The sequence below is a fragment of the Zootoca vivipara genome, chromosome 5 (genome assembly GCF_963506605.1).
Source record: "Zootoca vivipara chromosome 5, rZooViv1.1, whole genome shotgun sequence".
In the NCBI taxonomy this organism is placed as follows: Eukaryota; Metazoa; Chordata; class Lepidosauria; order Squamata; family Lacertidae; genus Zootoca; species Zootoca vivipara.
The window spans coordinates 43,266,100-43,281,912 of NC_083280.1; positions in this window are offsets into that span (position 1 = coordinate 43,266,100).

Consider the following 15,813-nt stretch of genomic DNA (forward strand, 5'->3'; position numbering starts at 1 on the left):
TATAGCTAAAGGGGAGAAAAAAAGATGCTTCAAGGTTGGGAAAAAACCAAAATCAACTTAAACTCCAATAGCAACTTAAAAATTAACAATGTGGGGGGACCCTCCTCCCAATGAATTGCCAGTTCTGAATATGTGCACAGTTGCTTAAAAGTTGTAGGAGTCAGAAAATAAAGGAGGCTGAAATACTAGCGTTCCCCTCAATAGCTCCAACACTCAGACAAATGGTGCTGACTGAAGGGAGAGAGAGAGAGAGAGAGAGAGAGCAAAGCAAGCGCTGCGATGGTAGTGAGATCGGGCTGCTGGGATCCCTGCTTCAGCCCCAAGATAAACTGTGAGGCGCTTTTGCTTGCTTTGGGAGAGCGCAGTGGGTTAATTTCAAGGAGCTTTATTGTGGGGGGAGGGGACAATTGATTTCCTTCCCTGAAAGTTAACCCTTTCTTCACCCACCGCCCAGCTCGCAGCAAAGCAAGTGGGACAGGCTTGCTAGCCGCGGTTAGGAGCGGTGCCTCTCCCTGCTTCTGCTGCCGCCTGCCTCTGACATCAGCTGTTTGGCGCCCCTTCTGCGTGTCACTGAAAATGGCTCTGCGTGTCACTGACATGCGTGTCATAGGTTCGCCATCAGGGTTTTAGGATGTACTTCCTAGTTTATAGTGATTGATATTATTATGAATTGATGCCTTTGGGTTTATCTGACTCAGTTGGAAGCATCTTGGATTGTAGGTTGTATCCAACACTGTCATTTCTCTTGCACAACAGTCTTTGGCTTGCACTGTGGAATTCCTCCCTGCAGCCCACTTAAGCAGATTTGGGGAGGGTGGGGAGAGCAGAGGCAGAAGTAGTCTCATTGTGCAAGTGGAATGTCACTCACTCAGCTTTGGATACAACACAATGTCATTTTTCTCCGGGAATTCTTTGAGCAGTTGTGCACTTCCTGTTTGCATGCATATCCCTTGATGCTTGTGACAAAAGGTTGGCTGGGGGAAGATGCTACCCTCACTATATGCACATATGTTTTTTACATGTCAAGCAATTCAAAGTGGTTTGGGTCAAGGGTACTATGAAGTGTGCAGTGTGCACGCAATGCAAGCTTGCACATGCAACCTTGGCACCTATTTTTAGGGTCTTTTGTGCTTGAGCCTGAACACACTCTGGAATTTGGCACTCCAAGGGTAGTCATGGACAACGAAATCTCAAGTAATTTTTTGTATCGGAAGGAATTACTGTAACATATTTGTTGAAAGCTATTAAGCGGAATCAATTTATGCAGATGTCCACAACACACTAACAACAGGCTAAGTTTTAAAGAGTTTAAAGCTAACAAAAGGGTTAAAACTAAAGGTGCAAGCTTTCAGTTTGCAGAAATATACAGCAAAGGAAGAATGCTAACAAGAAATTGAGGAGGGGGGGAGCTGCCTTGCCACAGCAATAAAAAGAAATCATTCTAAAGCACCAGACTTACCACAAAAACTGCAGGAGGGGGCTTGTGCAGCACACTTTGGAAAAAGAAGATGAACACAATTTGGTTGGTGATATTAACAAATGAGGAAAAGAATTGGAAGACTGGCAAATGAAAGGGATTTCAGTTCTGGAGAGCTTGAAGCAACTAACGGTATGAGCTATTTGGCTTTCTTAACAGAAAACAGGGAAGTAAGTTTTTTTTAATAGTAGAAATGCTTGAAGTGGTTTGTGAGCATAAAAGAGAGAAATGGGGTAGAGAAAATTGCTGCTGAGGATGTGCTATACAAATCTGTTTGGAAGAAATGTGAAAGGAAAGGCAAAAATATTGCACGGGGTGGGGAGGGATTTTTAGAGCTACTGTACTGTACACTGGGTTTTTTCCCCAGCAGCGCTCATGTATTCACACAGTATAGTACTAGAGGCAGTGCATTAGGCCCAAGGCAAAACTTGGGTTTGATTATTTTTTTGACTGGTGTTCCTTTTATCCTGTCTAGAACCACAGCTGTCTCCCGGGCAGTGGTTTGTTTCTTGAGAGATATGGAAATTATGTCACTGCTTGCAGAGGCCATAGAAAGAGAAAGAACTTAGAGCTGTGAATTAGTAATTCTAGATTAGTTAGCACAAATCTATCTCCAGTGGGGTCTCCCTTATTCTGAGCCACGACCCCTGTCTGAGACAGCTGTGGCTTTTCATCTCTGCTAATTCTGCTTGGATTTTCTTCCATTCCTTCCACCTGATGCTGGCTCAGACTCTTTAGAGACAGGATATGTTTAGCGCTAATGAGGGAGACTAAGATGGGGCTTGTGGTGGAGAATTTCGACAGATCTATATGGAGCACTTGAATAAATTTTATAATGGCTAATTTATAGCTGTCTTTGCCATCAATTTAGCTGCCTCTGAGACTCTGGAGTTGCCAGGTCTTAAGTGGAGTGGCAGAAGCCAGAAGACAAATATTTTAACTGCATATAATGACCTAATCTTAGGAGGGAGGGAGTATGTACCACAAAACATGAAAGTGGACGTGCCTATTTTTTTAACTTATATGTGATCTAAGCAGTGCTATTTTTCTGGAAAAAAGAGGTGCCAGAACTCACCACAAACGTCTCCCTTGTTCTTTTATAATGGCAATGGTGCCCACCTGAGAGGTGCCAGAACTGAGTTCAGGTGCGTTCTGGCATCTCTTTTCTCCTAGGATGCTTGCATACAGAATAGCCTCCTTGCACCCATATTTAGGGGGGCAAGATGCAGATGAGGGCAGGGCACCTATACCTATATAAATGGTTGCGTGGAGGAGAGAATAACATGCAAACTGTACCTGCTGAAATTCTGTGCTCTGCATAACTATTAAAGGTGCAGGAACCGTGTTCTCTTTTGCATCTTCGCCACCTTTGGTCTTGGTCTTTCAGTGCCCAGTTCTCCTCATCTGTAGGTGCCAATACTAAAGCCAGAGCCAGCAATATGTCAGACTTTAATAAAAATGGATGCTTTTAAATTCTAAACATTTAATTTTGGCAGCCAACCTCTTGCATAGCTTTCAGAGCAATCTTGTTAATGTTTTAACCAAAGCAAAAACAAGCATATCTCAGCACTTCTGTCTGGCTCTCAGGATCCCCCCCCAAACATCCCCTACCTCCTGGCTTCTGCTCCTGGAGTGTGCTCAATCCTGCTGCTGCAGCATGCTTTGCCTGGAAAGTCTTAATTTGCCAAATGGACATTTGTTCAAAGCTTGCCCTTAGTTAAAGGGTGGATTGAAATAGGGCGATTGAAATCTCATAGCCATTAACAATGTCTGTGAAGTGAACGTTTATAAAGCAGTGAGGGGGAGACCCCTGCAATATCCTTCTATTCTGAGCAGAATCCAAACTAATAAAAGGATAAATTGGAGATGTTTTCAGTGGGCATATATAAATACCGGTAGTTGCAAACCAAGGAACCCTTGCTCTCAATTTTTAAAAAAACTTTATACAATAAAGAACATTCTAGAAACACTGTTCATGGTCATTAGGGATTGTGCTGGTGACTCCACCCTCATATTACCTATATATTGGGCAGCCAATGAGATAATGATGTTATACCACATGCCTCATCTCTCTCTCTCTCTCTCTCTCTCTCTCTCTCACACACACAACACACACACACACACACACACACACACACACACACACACACACACACACTGATCACTCAAGTGCTCCCATTCCATCAGCCCCAGTGGCTCAGGCAATAATGACTCTGCTACTTCCAGTCCCCAGGTATCTCCACAGGCAGTTCTAATCTTGTACTACTCACAAGCACTATTTCTGAGCACAGTACAAAAAGGAAAGTCCATACAACATAAGACATTTCAGCACTTTTCATAGAACCTCAGACCATGTCTGGCCAACCAGTACAGAAAACTACCTCCAAGCAGCCTTGCAGCTGCTGAATAACCAGAAGGCAGATTTTGCTGCATTTCCCTGAAATAAATTTCTGTCCCTAGGACCAGCAATTGTTTTAGTGTTTTGACAGCCCCTGGACTACAAAGCAAAGTGGCCCAGAGGCACTATATGGTCCATTAATAGAACACCTAACAAAGGCAACTTTCACCCATTTAAATCTGAAATGGCTCAATCACTGCATGAGAAATTAATATTTGCCAAGTTTTTCATCCTGGCAGGAATTGAATCTCTGTGGGCATCTGTTGATCATTCAGAAGCAGACTCTATAAATGTTTCCAATACAGAAGGCTTCCAGTTCTCTTTGCAGCCCTGAGGGAGTTTGTGAATGTTTTTGTAAAGGTTATAGCACACTTTGTCTAGCAAGAAGTGAGTCTTTCCCAACCCAGATTATATTCTTCTGGTCTTGTCCGTGGGGCAGACAGGGAATAAAGGGATGTTCAAGCCTGCCTTAACCTGCTTCGTGGACCACTTCTTCACTAACTGCATCTAGAGAGCTCTCTTCCTCTGATGCAGTGATGAGAAATGCTGAATTCACAATGAAATTGTGTTATTGATGTTATACCAATCCAGAATTAGGTCATTGATGAGGACTTTGGGCAAATGTGAATTTTAGCCTGTCAACCAGTAGGGGATGATTGTCTCACAAGATTAATTGGTGCAGATTCCACACAGTTGTTTTCAGGGCTCCCCCTGCCTTCCAGCTTGAGACTGCAGTGCAAACACACCTACAGAGTTAGTTAATGAGGGATATTTGTATTATCGCCATACTGGTGTCTGTTCCCAGTCAGATGCAGCGTAGAGATACCCATGAAACAACCACAGACTATCTTCCTTAGGCTGAGTATTTTTGTGTGTGGTGAAGCATCCTGGATTTAGGAGCCAGGAAATCTTGGCATAACCAAATTCCCACTCAAGTTGCACAAAGCGGAGATAGGGATGATGGGTGAATCCGAGAACTAAACTGGTGCAGACAGTACTTGGTTTAAAAATAAGTAAAGGCGCAGCACAAATACCTAGAAAAAGAAGTAGTCATCAACCTTAGCTGCTATTCCTACACGCAAGAGGAGGAAGGTTATTCCCAGGGGTTGTAAGGTGGGTCAGTTCTCCCACCCAGGTTAAAAAGCAACAAATGAAACTGATTTGTAAAAATGTTATGAGAGACACTGCACATATTTCTGTAAATCAAGAAAATCTTTAATAAAAAGAAGAAGCAAGAGAAAGAGAACCTGCTGGTCACAGGCTGAAGTATGAACCAGTGATGCCTGGCTTATTCTTTTTGGATGTCTGAATTTATCAGCTTCCAGCTTAGATATTCTGAGTCCAGCAGGATCTCATAATGTTTGATTTTCATTGGTGTGCATGTTAGTGCATTTGGGCATTGTGTGTGTGTGTGTGTGTGTGTATGTATATGTATATGTATATGTATAGTTTTAACTTGTTAGGACTAAAGAGCTTTCTTCCAGGCTATAGGCTTAGTATAAGAGCTAGAGGGAAGCTCCTTCTCCCCCTGGATAAGCCCAACAATAAACACTGCCTGACCCCAGAATCCCCGAGAATTGAAGCCACTGGGGAATACTTCAAGTTTAGTGGAAGAAGGGGTATATGACCCTTGTGCCAAAAATCAGCTATTTGATTATTTTCACAAGGAATTCTCAACATTATCCTGCCTTCAGCTGCATGGTGTCTGCCACTGGTTTCTGCAAAGCAATGGATGTGCAACTCCCATCCTGCAAACTACTTGGGAAGCATTCACTCCCAACCCTAAGAGAGCAGGTCCCTTTCCCATTTATTGCAGCCAGCTGCTATCAACTCGAATCTGCCTTCTCCCTAGCTGCCTTTTATCGCCTCAATTAACATTTCCTTTATGGCAGCTTGTGAGTGTGGGTAACTGTTCAATAGCCTTCTCCCAAGGCACACTATCCAGACTTCATATGCTCTGGCAGAAACTTACCTGGCATTCTGTCCTCATTACAGCCATTTCACACCCCATAAGTCACCATAGGGCACTAATGTGGGACATTCACACTGGAAAGGGCTCTCGTACAGTAGCATGTCTTGCTGTAAAGTGTGTGTGTGTGTGTGTGTGTGTGTGTGTGTGCACTGTGCTACAACACAATAGCAGTTCCAAGCATTCTGGCTCTGGTTGGGCAGTTTATAAGCTATCCCAAATGGTTGCTTACTATCTTGCAAGAAGCTTATTACAACACCATGGCTATACGGGAAAGCCTACTGATCCATATCAAACGCAAATGAGTACCTTAGGAAAACCACCGCCAATCTTGCCTAGTTGTCAGGGTCTTCTGCCCGGATGCCTTTGAGTTCAGTATTAGAAGGGTATAATCCCTGATGGCAGCCATTACCTTGGTTCTCTGCCATTGGAGCTGGTTCTCCCCAGTGTTCCTTTCCCAAGTCCTCATACATAAATGTTGAGGTGGCATGTCTGTGACTGGAGCAAGGCTGCACAACTTCAGATTGTACCACTCCATGATAGATGGGTGGGCAAGGAGAGGGATTTGCTAGTGCTGGCAGCAAGGAATAAGAGCAATTGCCACAATTCATCTGGCTTGGGTAGTTCTAGTGATCAATGGGCCCTGGCAGCTGACCTGGGTTACATATTTAATATACAGTGTGCACTTGTTCAGGGAAATGAGAATAGACAGGGTAGAAGAGGTCATCAGCAATGCTCATGTTCAACGGCTAATCCTTAATATAGGACAGGGAACCTGTGGCCCTCTAGATATCATTGGAATACAACCTGACATCCTTGAGCATTGGTCATGCTGGCTGGTGATGATGGAAGTTGGAGTCCAACAACGCCTGGGGGAACACAGGTTTTCCATCCTTGCCTTACAAGTTCCTTCTCAAGTAAATGCTTTTTAGGGTGAATTTTGCATCAAGGCCAGAGCTAGACTTCCTTCTTAGGGATGAGGAGGCTGTGGGAAGTATATACCTGCGGATGGGGGAGAGAACTCCATGAGTCCTCCATGATCGATACTGAGGACTATTTTGTTGGGTCTAATGGCCAAATCAATTCTACACAAAAGAGTTCATTGCTGGCTCTTGAATCCTATACACTGTATACAGTATCTAGAATGAAGTGTAAGGTAAAGGTAAAGGGACCCCTGACCATTAGGTCCAGTCGTGACTGACTCTGGGGTTGCGGCACTCATCTCGCGTTATTGGCCGAGGGAGCCGGTGTACAGCTTCCGGGTCATGTGGCCAGCATGACTAAGCCACTTCTGGTGAACCACATGGAAACGCTGTTTACCTTCCCGCTGGAGCGGTACCTATTTATCTACTTGCACTTTGACGTGCTTTCAAACTGCTAGGTTGGCAGGAGCTGGGACCGAGCAATGGGAGCTCACCCCGTCACAGGGATTCGAACTGCCGACCTTCTGATCAGCAAACCCTAGGCTCTGTGGTTTAACCCACAGCGCCACCTGGTCCCTCTAAGTGAATGAAGTGTAGACGCCTAGCAAATATTTAGACTGGCAGCAGGGCAAGATCTTAAACCTCCTGTGATCAAGCAAGCCATGTGACATGAAAGGAAGGAATGTCCCATAACTATTAAAGGCCCATATGATTCCAGTTGTACAGCATGACAAATAATTATATATGAAATTTCTATGCCCTGCAGAAAAATGTTAGCCTTTTGATCTAAGCAGAGCATCTCGCCTGCATCAAAGGAACAGAGCACGTTGTCCTAGGGTACTGTGAGCCAACCCAGTTTCAACAGTGTTTGTGTCTAAGGTTTTGCTTCTGTGTTGTTGAGGTGTGCCAAAAGCACATGGGACCTGTTCCGTTTTTCAAAGAGGATGGGGAGTCTGAGCACTGTCTTCTGGCAGAGGTCTCTCTTAATAATAATAATAATAATAATAATAATAATAATAATTTATACCCCACCCATCTGGCTGGGTTTCACCAGCCACTCTTAGACCTTATCTGTTTTTGTTTATGGTGTGCTTGCTTTGCCTCTGTGATATTTGCTGGTTTTGGAGCCAGCTGCAGCACTGGGGGTTGGCCAAGTGGTATAGCTGAACCATATGGCGTGAAAGCATGGATAACATGATACCCTTCCACACAGTGACTTGCTGCCCTGCCTTGTCTACAGGAAAACACACCCACACATAAAGCAGCACTTGGTGCATAAGGACCATGATGGATGGTGGGCCTCTAGCACAGTGTTTCTCAACCAGTGTGCCTCCAGATGTTTTGGGACTACAACTCCCATCATCCCTAGCTAGCAAGACCAGTGGTCAGGAATGATGGGAGTTGTAGTCCCAAAACATCTGGAGGCACACTGGTTGAGAAACACTGCTCTAGCATAGGGATCCATCTGGGGTCAGCCTGGCACTTTTGCAGTTTTGTATTCACATTTCCTGACTTAAAGCACCCTGTTGTCTAGCTATAAGCTGCCATGTGGCATAACACATTTCACTATGTTGGCATAAAATAAGGCTGCCAGCCTTAGCTCAGAACTCTCTGTGTGCCCGATTCACAGGTGGCCGGTTCTTCAAAGGGGGTGTGCAAGATTGCACCTCACAACATGGCCACAATGTAGAGCCATGTTCCCTCTCCCTGCAGCCCCAACCTTTGGCTCTTGTTGAACTATTAGCTTCCAGCAAAGCATTTTTCACACTTCTGGTTAGCAAGCTGCATTGATACACCTTTTGTGGGATTTGGATGTGGCACAGCATTGGTGGGGGGGGTGGATCATTTGACTCGTCTCCATACAGATGGTTATTCCTGTTGCTTCTATTGATGTGCATTCCAGATCTATGCATATTTACCCACGTTGGCCCCACTCAGTTCAGTGGGACTTACTCCCTAGTAAATGTACATACCGTGTTTCCCCTTTTTTAAGACACCGTCTTATATTTATTTTTCCTTTAAAAAACCCACTATGGCTTATTTTCAGGGGATGTCTTATTTTTTTATTAAGTATGGTACAGCAATCGACATTTATTCAATTATAATTGTGTGTTCGCTTATTCCCTAATTGGTAGCAGTCCTAAACATACCTTACTTACTTCAACTAAGACTCACTAAGCTCACAGTAAACATACATAGGATCCATCTCAATTCTTGTCATCAGAAGCATTTCCCCCTTCCATTCTTTGGGAAACAAATAGAGCCTCAGTGCCTTGTTCTGCCCACAGCAGGGATGAGATGCAAGCAAGCAACAGCCGACCCACTATTTTAGGAGGGGCAGAAGACATTGAGATGGCATTATATATCTTGCCCAGAGAATCTAGGCGCTATGGCTAAACAAAGGGTTGAGGCTTCCAGCTGGAGCTCCACCACGTTCTAACCTTATTTAACGGAGGAAACTTTCATAGGCTCCAACAAGGCAGTTCGTCCTGAACTCTTCTGTTTAAAACAAGAGGGACAGAAGCCAGGAAAGCTCCCTCAGTTTTGAATCACACATCTTAGGAACAGATTTATTTTTTTAAAAAACGCCCGGATCAGATGGCCCCAAAATATAAAGACGTGCCGCTTCTACTGCTGCGTTTCCTTCTAAACGCGCAACAGAGGGGCTGCAGAGTCCCAGCCACTTGCAGCGCAATCCTATGGCTCCTAACTCAGAAGAAAGCCCCATGGAGTTCAGCGGGGCTCTGACAGCCAGGAACCAGCTTTCGTCTGCAATCCTGCTGCTGCTGCCGCCGCCACACACGTTTCCCCTGGGGGTAAAGCGCGCCACTGAATGTGCAGGATGGCACTGTGCGCGAGCGAGGGGACGAACATTAACTGACCCAAACGGCAGATCCCCAAACCAAAGCGCACAGTTGGATCAAACGCCTGCGCCTCCGTTTGTGCATTGCTTCCTCCCTCCAGCCCCGCAAGAGGGTTAAAGGCAATAGGGCAGCCCAATTCTATGCGGAGTGAACCTCCATCCGCCCGCGCTTCAGTGTGCGGGAGCCGGGAGCGGGAGACGCTGCAGCGAGGAGAAGAGGCAGCGATGGCAAAGGGGGAGGAGGAGGAGGAGGCGGTGGAAGTGGCTCCAGCTTCACCTCCTTTCCTCCCTCGCAAGGCTTCTCAGGAGCCCCGGCGCTAGGCAGAACCTTGGGCCAATGATTATACTGTAGGTGCCGAGTTGCAGCCGGACGCTGAGTGCCGCTTCCCGGCTCCCCCCCCCTGCGGTTTCCCTGCGGTCTGCCTCGATCCGAGGCCAATCAGGCTCCCGCATTGCTTCGTTCGATCGCCTTGAAAAAAATCAAAGCGGGGAAATGGAGTGGGCGGCGGCTGCTTTTGCTCTCTTTTCATCCAGTTCCTCGTCTAAATGCTTTCTTCCTCGTTTTCACTCGGGTTCTTCAGCTTTCCTTTAATTGCTGCTGCTGCCGCCGCCATTGCTATTGTGCTTTTTACAGCAGAGTGGATCCGGCGGCCTGCCGGGTCGGCGCCAATCAGCGCTGCGCTGAGCACCGGATCGAGGAAGTGGCCTGCAGGGTTGGCGCCCAGCAGCGCCACACGGAACACCACCTCCTCAATCCAGCACGGCGCTGCTGGACGCTGACCCTGCAGACCGGCTCCTCGATCCGGCTCTCTGCGCGGCGCTGCTGGGCGCCGACCCTGCAGGTAGACCTATGGCTTATTTTCGGGGTATGTCTTAAATTTTACAAAGTTTAAAAATCCTGCCCTGGCTTATATTATGACTACGGCTTAAAAAGGGGGAAACACGGTAGTGGTGTTGTGGGGATTCTTTTGCACCAACCCTTTTGCAGAGCCTGCATATGCAACATTGGGAAAATCATTGCTTTAGACTAGAGAATTAATTCAGGTGCTCCGTTTTGTGGATTGGTTTGTTGATAAAAATGTGCCCTGTCTCAAATGGTTTACCCTGGTCTCTCAGTATTGGAGAATAATTCAAGCCCAGGCCATTCTGGAGACCAAGACAGATGTGTTTCCCACCCTACCTTGCTAATCATTCTGGGCAGAGAGTTGTGCCACCTCAGGCCTTTGATTCATTTCCCTTAAATGCTTCCCTTCCTTTCTGATGTACCTAGCTGCTGATGAAGTGGAGCCTGGCTCAGGCTTCTTCTCCTTTGCCCCTCTCGGACTAATTGAATTAAGCGGATGGGAAGTGAATCCAATTGACTAGATTAAATGAGCTGGGCACAGAAAGAAGAAATCGGGGCCTTGGAAGCGGAGTAAAGGAGCGCTTCCTCTGGCCACAGCTCTTCCGCTGCCCCATGAACTGCACCCCCCAGGTGCCATCACTTCACCACCCCTTTGCCTTTTGCTTAACCTCTCATCCCTGGTCTTCCAGCAGCCCCTGCTGGGATAGTGCAATGGCTCCCCTGCTCCTCAGACATTTTCCCCCTCACTCTCTTCTGTTGCACAGAGCCTCCTTACTCTCCTAGGTAATTAGTGGTTAATTAGCCAAGCTGTCTGACTTCGGCATGGCCCCCTCCACTCATGCTTCCCTCACGCTGGGCCTCAGGGCTGTGAGTGTGTAATGAACTGCAGGCTGGGGAAGGCCCCAGCCACATTTGCTCATTTAATTTCTGCTGCATCAGCTTACAAGCGCATTGGCTTTGAGGCTCTTGCTGTGCTGGAGGGGGCCTGGGACCTCCAAGCTGTTAGGTTTAAGTTGCACTCCAGGGGAGCAAATGCTCTGGTGACAAGCACCAGCTGGGGCTAGAGGAGGCTGGAGAGCACTGTCCTCTTCAATGCCAGCATTCCCAGACTAGCTTTCTCTCCCCGCCCCCCACGAAGAACTGCCCCTAGATCAGTGATGGGCAACCTTTTGAGCTTAGTGTGTCAAAATTCGCCAGAAAAATGAGCATAACTCGGGTGGTGTGTCACTTCGAGAAAAAAACCATAATTTAATGATATTTATAGTTTAAATAACAAAAATGTATAATTGTAATATATAACTGTATTTAATAAACCAAAAACAAATTATTTAACTTTTTTTTATAATTTTTTTTAAAAAAAAAATATTTAAAAAGGGGAAAAAATAAGGCAAAACCCAGAGCTCTTTCCCAGTGGGACTCTGGGCCTGTGCCTCCTCGTGGCCCTCTTCAGCCCACCTCTCCTCTCATTCCCACTCCTTGAGAGGAGGTTTAAAATGCATTGGGGTTGACCCCCTCTTCCCCTTGTGCTTTTTTTTTGTGCCCACCACGGTCTCCTGCTTCAGTCTTCCAGATTTTTAACAGCTTCCCGGCTTTGTTCCACCCAGTCTTCTACCGCAGTATTTTAATTTATTTTATTTTTTAAAGAAAAGGGGGGAAGGGGGGGAAAGGCCCCCCTCTCAAAAACAGTCAGACAAGCAGGTTTCAATTTAAAGGCAGGCCAACCAGCAGTCAAACAACAGTGACAAAAATGGGAGGGGGTGAGAAGTGGGGTAGGTGAGGATGATAAGGAGGAGATGAGAAAGGGAGGGATTTGGTGTATAAAATGAAGGGGGGAGTCTATGTATTAAAAGTGGGAGATGGAGTGATAATAGTGATGTAGAAGTGTTGATATTGGGGGGAGGGGGGAGGGTTTTTTCCTCTTTTAATGAAGTTAAAAAGTAAAAATAATAATACTCAAGGGCGTACCCACCACGGGGCAAGTTAGGGCAGCTGCCCTACTCTAGAAGCAGGGCTGGTGGGCAGAGGCGGAGCACAGCCCGGCGGAGCGCGAGTTTGCCATTCCCGCCGCGCCGCGCCGCACCCTCCCTCCAGCTCCCCGGCGCGCCCTCAGGCAAGGCCAAGCGCGGTGGGGAACCAGGGAGCGCGGCGCGGTGGGCGGGAACGCCGAACTCGCGCTCCGCTGGGCTGGGCTCCGCCTCCGCCCACCAGCCCTGCTTCTAGGGAGGGGCACAGCCCGGCGGAGCGCGAGTTCGCCGTTCCCGCCCACCGCGCCCTCCCTCCAGCTCCCCGGCGCGCCCTCAGGCAAGGCCAAGCGCGGTGGGGAACCAGGGAGCGCGGCGCGGTGGGCGGGAATGCTGAACTCGCGCTCCGCTGGGCTGGGCTCCGCCTCCGCCCACCAGCCCTGCTTCTAGGGAGGGGCACAGCCCGGCGGAGCGAGAGTTCGTCGTTCCCGCCCACTTTGTGGCCCCTCCCCTTGCCCCCCCTAGTTTTGATCCTGGGTACGCCCATGATAATACTGTAATGGTAACAAAAATGTGGGAAGAAAAATTTTGAACGGTAAAAAGTATAGCTAAAGGGGAGAAAAAAAGATGCTTCAAGGTTAGGAAAAAACCAAAATCAACTTAAACTCCAATAGCAACTTAAAAATTAACAATGTGGGGAGACCCTCCTCCCAATGAATTGCCAGTTCTGAATATGTGCACAGTTGCTTAAAAGTTGTAGGAGTCAAAAAATAAAGGAGGCTGAAATACTAGCATTCCCCTCAATAGCTCCAACACTCCCACCCACCCCCCAGCAATGACCCAGAGAACAGGGCAACTGCTGGCAAGGAATCCTCCCAGGCAGGGAATCCCCCAGTAAACAAAAGAGGCAGTGGACGAGACAGTGACTGGCCATGTGCTCCGTTCTCCAACGAAAGCAAGCAGCCAGCACACAATATTCTGCGGAGATAGGGCAAAGACAGCAGAGCATAATAAAAATTAACACACACACACACTGAGCTACTCTCACAACGGCTACCAAGCCAATACTTAGCTACAAGAGAAGGAAGAAGGTAATACCCAGCATCAAAACTAGGGGGGGGGGGGCAAGAGACGGGAAGAGAGAGAAGGAAGGAAGGAAGGAAGTAGGGAAGGAGGAAAGGAAGGGGTGGGTGAGAGAGAGAGAATGAAGGGGAAAAGGAAGGAAGGAAGGGGAGGGGGAGAGAGAGAGAGAGAGCGCAAAGCAAGCGGAGGGAAAGCGCTGCGATGGTAGTGAGATTGGGCTGCTGGGATCCCTGCTTCAGCCCCAAGATAAGCTGTGAGGCGCTTTTGCTTGCTTTGGGAGAGCGCAGTGGGTTAATTTCAAGGAGCTTTATTGTGGGGGGGAGGGGACAATTGATTTCCTTCCCTGAAAGTTAACCCTTTCTTCACCCACCGCCCGGCTCGCAGCAAAGCAAGTGGGACAGGTTTGCTAGCCGCGGTTAGGAGTGGCGCCTCTCCCTGCTTCTGCTGCTGCCTGCCTCCGACATCAGTTGTTTGACACCCCTTCTGCGTGTCACTGAAAATGGCTCTGTGTGTCACTGCTGACACGCGTGTCATAGGTTCGCCATCAGGGCCCTAGATACTTCCATACATCTGCTGCTAGTGGAGGGAATGTCTGGTTTATCATAGGGGAGAGCATATTTGTGAGTTCATAGAAGGATGAAACACACAGTCTCTAGTTCCCTCTTTCCTTTTCTAAAATGTGTGGAGACAGGGTGCAGATGCCTCTAGAAATAATGACATCTGAAATGGAAGGTTTTGCCTTTTTACACAGTCCTGAGTGTACTGCCCTGAGACCTTCGGGTATAGAGTGGTATAGAAATGATAATAATAATAATAATAATAATAATAATAATAATAATAATAATAATACACTGACATTCCTTTCTGGACCATGTTTAGGCTCTCCCAAGGTTTGGGTGACATTTTTATCAGCTGCTTGGAATACTGAGAGTGTGTGCTCTGGGCCAAGTTGTTTAACCTTTTCTTCCAAACATCCATCTCCTGATGTAATTTCCCCTACACCCTGCCCCAAAATATTTTTAAAAGTCAGGAACACCACCTGCACCTTTTCCTTCCCCCGCCCCAATGCCTCACTACTTATGGAGATGATAACAATGGGGGGAGGGATTTGCATAAGGGAAAGGACTAAAACCCTGTCCAGAGCAGCCACATGATGGTGCTTATTTAGTTTTCTCCTTAACACATAAAGGTAAAGGACCCCTGATAGTTACGGTAAGTCCAGTCGCGAACGACTGGGGTTGCGGCACTCATCTCCCTTTACAGGCCGAGGGAGCCGGCATTCGTCCACTTCCGCAGACAGTTTTTCTGGGTCATGTGGCCAGCATGACTAAGCCACTTCTGGTGAAACCAGAGCAGTGCACGGAAACGCCATTTACCTACCCGCTGGAGCGGTACCTATTTATCTACTTGCACTCTGACATCCTTTTGAACTGCTAAGGTTGGCAGGAGCTGGGACCGAGCAACGGGAGCTCACCCCGTCACAGGGATTCGAACCGCTGACCTTCTGATCAGCAAGCCCTAGGTTCTGTGGTTTACACCAGTGCCATCCGTGCCCATAGTGTAACTCTAATCCCAGATCTCCCACATGCCAAAGTTATACAAGAACAGCCCTGCACCTACCCAGCTCCCTTGCTGATGTGGAAACTCAAAACATTTGCTATCACCATCTTACCACATTTTAAATCCCCGATAGGCTGCAATATTTGCCAACAAACATGGATTTCTTGTCCATGAAACTGACAAGTAATCTACTACACTGCCATTCATACTTAGCATAAAACTCACCTATCCAGCATTAAAGATTATTATACCAAGTAATATAGAAGCAGAGGACAGGAAATGAACCTCTATTCTTGAAATGCTTCCTGAATTGGGGAGGTGGCTGTGCCCTTCCTTGCAGAATGTGATGCCAATCTTGCTCATATGTAGCAAGGCTTTAGGTAGGTTAAAATCAAACCAGGTATTATTGTTGTTTATGAAATGTCTATACTGCCCTATAACCAAGGATCACAGGGCAGTTTACAATATAAAACACAACAATATTCCCCACTTCAAAGAGGAAAAAATTAATTATGGTAAAATCAAAAAGGAACATCAACTGTCCAGGATTTAGATCAGGCATCCCCAAACTTCAGCCCTCCAGATGTTTTGGACTACAATTCCTATCATCCCTGACCACTGGTCCTGTTAGCTAGGGATCATGGGAGTTGTAGGCCAAAACATCTGGAGGGCCGCGGTTTGGGGATGCCTGATTTAGATCATGGTGATTTAATATCCTGTGCTTGACTTTTCCCA